Raw genomic sequence first — 6000 nt, 5'->3', positions numbered from 1 at the left:
ATCTAGGTTCTTTCCATAGTTTGGCTATTGTGGACATTGCTGCTATAAACATTTAGGTGCACGTGTCCCTTTGGATCACCACGTTTGTATCTTTAGGGTAAATACCCAGTAGTGCAATTGCTGGGTCATAGGTCAGTTCTATTTTCAACATTTTGAGGAACCTCCATGCTGTTTTCCAGAGTGGTTGCACCAGCTTGCATTCCCACCAACAGTGTAGGAGGGTTTCCCTTTCTCCACATCCTTGCCAGCATCTGTCATTTCCTGACTTGTTGATTTTAGCCATTCTGACTGGTGTGAGGTGATATCTCATTGTGGTTTTGATTTGTATTTCCCTGATGCCGAGTGATATGGAGCACTTTTTCATGTGTCTGTTGGCCATCTGGATGTCTTCTTTGCAGAAATGTCTGTTCATGTCCTCTGCCCATTTCTTGATTGGATTATTTGTTCTTTGGATGTTGAGTTTGCTAAGTTCTTTATAGATTTTGGACACTAGTCCTTTATCTGATATTTCGTTTGCAAATATCTTCTCCCATTCTGTCAGTTGTCTTTTGACTTTGTTAACTGTTTCCTTTGCTGTGCAAAAGCTTTTGATCTTGATGAAATCCCAAGAGTTCATTTTTGCCCTTGCTTCCCTTGCCTTTGGCGATGTTCCTAGGAAGATGCTGCTGTGGCTGAGGTCGAAGAGGTTGCTGCCTGTGTTCTCCTCAAGGCTTTTGATGGATTTCTTTCTCACATTGAGGTCCTTTATCCATTTTGAGTCTATTTTTGTGTGTGGTGCAAGGAAATGGTCCAATTTCATTTTTCTGCATGTGGCTGTCCAATTTTCCCAACACCATTTATTGAAGAGGCTGTCTTTTTTCCATTGGACATTCTTTCCTGCTTTGTCGAAGATTAGTTGACCATAGAGTTGAGAGTCTATTTCTGGGCTCTCTATTCTGTTCCATTGATCTATGTGTCTGTTTTTGTGCCAGTACCATGCTGTCTTGATGATGACAGCTTTGTAATAGAGCTTGAAGTCCGGAATTGTGATGCCACCAACTTTGGCTTTCTTTTTCAATATCCCTTTGGCTATTCGAGGTCTTTTCTGGTTCCATATAAATTTTGGAATTATTTGTTCCATTTCTTTGAAAAAGATGGATGATACTTTGATAGGAATTGCATTAAATGTGTAGATTGCTTTAGGTAGCATAGACATTTTCACAATATTTATTCTTCCAATCCAGGAGCATGGAACATTTTTCCATTTCTTTGTGTCTTCCTCAATTTCTTTCATGAGTACTTTATAGTTTTCTGAGTATAGATTCTTAGCCTCTTTGGTTAGGTTTATTCCTAGGTATCTTATGGTTTGGGGTGCAATTGTAAATGGGATTGACTCCTTAATTTCTCTTTCTTCTGTCTTATTGTTGGTGTAGAGAAATGCAACTGATTTCTGTGCATTGATTTTATATCCTGACACTTTACTGAATTCCTGTACAAGTTCTAGCAGTTTTGGTGTGGAGTCTTTTGGGTTTTCCACATATACTATCATATCATCTGCGAAGAGTGATAATTTAACTTCTTCTTTGCCGATTTGGATGCCTTTAATTTCCTTTTGTTGTCTGATTGCTGAGGCTAGGACTTCTAGTACTCTGTTGAATAGCAGTGGTGATAATGGACATCCCTGCCATATTCCTGACCTTAGCGGAAAAGCTTTCAGTTTTTCTCCATTGAGAATGATATTTGCGGTGGGTTTTTCATAGATGGCTTTGATGATATTGAGGTATGTGCCCTCTATCCCTACACTTTGAAGAGTTTTGATCAGGAAGGGATGCTGTACTTTGTCAAATGCTTTTTCAGCATCTATTGATGGTATCATATGGTTCTTGTTGGTATTGAGATTTTTTTTTTTTTTTTTTTTTGGTATTGAGATTTTTAAAAAGATTTTATTTATTCAAGAGAGAGACAGCTTAAGTCCGGGGGGAGGAGCAGAACCTCAAGCAGACTGCACTAAGTGTGGAGCCCAATGCAGGACTCAATCTCACGACCCTGAGATCCTGACATGAGCTGAAATCAAGAGCCAAGTGCTTAATCCATTGAGCAACCTAGGCACCCCAAGGCAGTTGAGATTTTGGTGGAGACTGTGGTGAATCTGTAGATCACTTTGGGTAGTATTGCTATGTTAACAATATATTTTTTTAAGAATTTATTTATTTATTTGACAGACAGAGATCACAAGTAGGGAGAGAGGCAGGCAGAAAAGGGGAAGCAGGCTCCAAGCTGAGCAGAGAACCTGATGTGGGGCTTGGTCCCAGTACCCTGGGATCATAACCTGAGCTGAAGGCAGAGGCTTAACCTACTGAGCCACCCAGGCACCCTCCATGTTAACAATATTAATTCCCTAGTCCATAAACATTCGAAGTCTTTCTGTTTACTTAGATCTTCTTTAATTTTTTTCAGCAATGGTTTTTAGTTTCAGAGTCTGCATTTGCCCAGTTGCCTTCATTCCTAAGTATTTTATTCTTTCTATTGAAAGTGGAGTTGTTTTCTTAGTTTCATTTTTGGATTGTTCATTGCCAGTGTATGGAAAGACAACTTATTTTTGTGGGTTGATCTTGTGTCTTGTAACTTTTCTACATTCATTTATTAGCTTTAATAGTTTTTTTATGGATTCCTTAGGATTTTCTACATATAGGGTCATATCATTTGAGAAAAAGAGATAATTTTACTTCTTCCTTTCCAATTTATTTTCATATATATATTACTTATTTTATATATGATATGATATGATATATTTTTACCTAATTACTGTGGCTAAAATTTCCAGTACAATGTTGAATAGAATTGGTGAAAGTGAATGCTCCTGTCTTGTTCCCAACCTTAACAATGCTCTTATTTGAAAGAGAGCAGGGGGAGACTGAAAATCTAATTTGAAGCTTTGGTGCATCCTGGACCTTACTGACTGAAATTCTCCATGGTTGATCTGACTGGGCCAGTTGATTGGGAAACCTTTGATGTTATTACCTTTAGGCTTCTCTCTTCTGCTAAATTCCTTGTCTCCTGCTTTCCAGTTTCCAAAATGGTGTTGTTGTTGTCTCTTCTTTCTCTTTCTTCCTGTCCATTAAAAAAAATCCCTTTGCATTATATTACTGTTGTTTTCCTAGGTGAAAAGTATTTACCATCTTTCCTCAAAACTTCTTTTTTTTTTTTTTTTTAAGATTTTATTTATTTATTTGACAGAGAGAGATCACAAGTAGGCAGAGAGGCAGACAGAGAGAGAGGGGGGAAGCAGGCTCCCTGCTGAGCAGAGAGCCCGATGCAGGGCCCAATCCCAGGACCCTGAGATCATGACCTGAACCGAAGGCAGAGGCTTAACCCACTGAGCCACCCAGGCGCCCCTTTCCTCAAAACTTCTGAACTGAAATTAATCGGTATTGTGCCAGTTCTCATGTGCTCTTCCTCACTGAAGCACTTGGGCTTAATTCAGTCCCATAAATAAAACATACTTTTCACTTTTCAGTAGATTTTTAGAATTTTGAATGGATTGAACTTTCTCTTTAGACATTGGTTTATTTGAGAGAGAGAGAGAGAGAGATTGAGAGAATGAATGGAAGGAGGGGCAGAGGGAGCAGACTCCCCACTGAGCAGGGAGCCTGATGCGGGGCTCCCTCCCATGACTCTGGATCATGACCTGAGCTGAAGGCAGATGTTTAACCGACTGAGCCACCCAGGCACCCATCTTTGGAACTTTTAATAACCCAGAGATACCACTGACATGACCTACTGGCCCTGACTAGTGTTGTGGGAGACTCTTCCTTTGGAGCACCAGTCATTCAGCAATGTGGAAGGAGTGAGTCACCAGATCATAAGAGCCATCCTGCTCGCTATTTTTGTGGCCTTTTTGCTTATTTGTGCCAACAAATAAACCCTGATTATGAGGGTGCCTGGGTGGCTCAGTCGGTTAAACTTCCAACTCTTGATTTCGGCTCAGGTCTGAATCTCAGGGTCTTAAAATCAAGCTCCATGTTGGGCTTTGCTCTCAGTGAAGAGTCAAACTTCTCCCTCTCCCTTTGCCCCTCCCTGTGCTCCCATGTGCATTCTTTCTCTCTCTGCCCCTTCCTTGCTCTCAAATAAATAAATAAATCTTAAAGAAAAAAAAAACAACCAACCTTTAATTACAGAAACTTCCTGTGAATTGGCCTTGTATCAGGAAAATGTCTTTCTCGTAACCTAGTTAAGCTGTGGCACCGAGAAGTAGCAAGAGGCCCCCAGTAGAGCCATATTTAGATACTTGTCCCCTGCTTGGGTCTGGGAATCATTGGCTTCACTGGTTTTAGGGCACAGGCTCTGAACCCCAAGTACACCTGAGAATTACTTACAGAACTTGAAAAAGAAGAAAAAGAAGGAGGAGGAAGGGAAAGAGGAGGAAGAAAAGCTTGTCTTCAGTCCTCATTCCAGACTAATTCAGAATATCTCGGGATGGAGTATAGAAAGTGGTATTTTTTAAAGTTCCCTACTTTAAAATAGGTAGTAAACCTGCCCTTTGGTAGGTTCCCTAAAGGGCCTACTAAAACTTCTGGGGCCTCTCCAGCTTGTGAGCGTATGCCCTAGGTAAGGCCAAGCCAAAGGAACCCAGGCCACCTCCCTTCTGGAAATGAAGCAACAAAATCTTTTGAGTTTTACTTTTGAAGAAATTGTTTAAAATATGGAAGTTTCATAAGAACTTAATCCTTGAGTGTGGCAAGGAGAATTATAATACAGCCACCCTGACTTCATGCTTGTGTTCTTTTTTTTTTTTCTTCTCAATAGGCTCCACACCCAGTGTGGAGCCCAAAGCAGGACCCGAACTTATGACCTCGAAATCAAGACCTAAGTGAGAACAAGAGCCCAGTACTCAACCAACTGAGCGACCTATGTGCCCCGTGAGTTTATGCTCCTTAATAGTTCGTGTAACATCTTCTATCCTCAGTTTCCTTATGTACAAAGAAGAGAATGAACATCTCATAGAGCTCAATAAATAGCAATTCTTCTATTGTTTGGGAAATAAAAATAAAAATAAAATAAGAGGCAAAATAAGAGCTTAAAAATGGCCCTACTGAGGTAAAAGATGCTACAGAAAGGCTGTGCTGGGTATAACGTATATGTTTAGCACTGTGTCCGGCAGGAATTCGTAAGAATGTCTTACCTAACAGTGCTTTGCAAACATTAATGTTTCTACAAATCTCTTTGGGATCACATTAGGCTGCAGATTCTGATTCAGTAGATTAAGTGTAGTCCTGAGAAGTTGCATTTCTAACAAGCTCTAGGTGATGCTAATGCTGCCATTCTAGGGACTACATTCTATTTTTAAAATTCTTTTTTCAAGTTTTATTTATTTGAGAAATAGAGTGAGAGCAAGGGGAGGTATAGAGGGAGAAGGAGAGAAGCAGACTCCACTAAACGTAAAGCCTGACATGGGGCCTGATCCCATGACCCTGAGATCATAACCTGAGCCGAAATTAAGCGTTGGACACTCAACCAGCTGAGCCACCATGACTGCCCCCCCGACCCGCCAACCAGGTACCACACTTTAAAGAGCAAAGTAGAGTGCATATCAGACATGGTGTCTGCTGAAACTGACCTTCCCCTCCCATAGTCCTCTTGACTGCATCCTTGGTGGGCCTCTGATGCAAGGAGTCATCCACAGGCTGGGCTTCAAAATTGAGATGATGGAGTGTAGGGGGACCATGGTCATTCCTGGACCACTCAGGCTAGAAATTTTTACCAAAGCCCAGGCCAGGCCCCAAAGGCAGTGCCTGTAGCTCCCAAAGGACCAGAGAATGTCTAGAGCTCCATTCTGTTTGTATCTAAAATACCCCATCTCTTTTTCTTCCCATAATCTGGATGCATTCATTTGTCATTCATTTATTTTTTTTTTAAGATTTTATTTATTTATTTGATAGAGAGTGAGAGAGCATGACAGGGGAGAAGATCAGAGGGAGAAGCAGACTCCTCATGGAGCTGGGAGCCCAATGCGGGACTTGA

The sequence above is a fragment of the Mustela lutreola genome, chromosome 9 (assembly GCF_030435805.1).
Source record: "Mustela lutreola isolate mMusLut2 chromosome 9, mMusLut2.pri, whole genome shotgun sequence".
Lineage (NCBI taxonomy): Eukaryota > Metazoa > Chordata > Mammalia > Carnivora > Mustelidae > Mustela > Mustela lutreola.
This window is presented reverse-complemented; position numbering follows the sequence as displayed.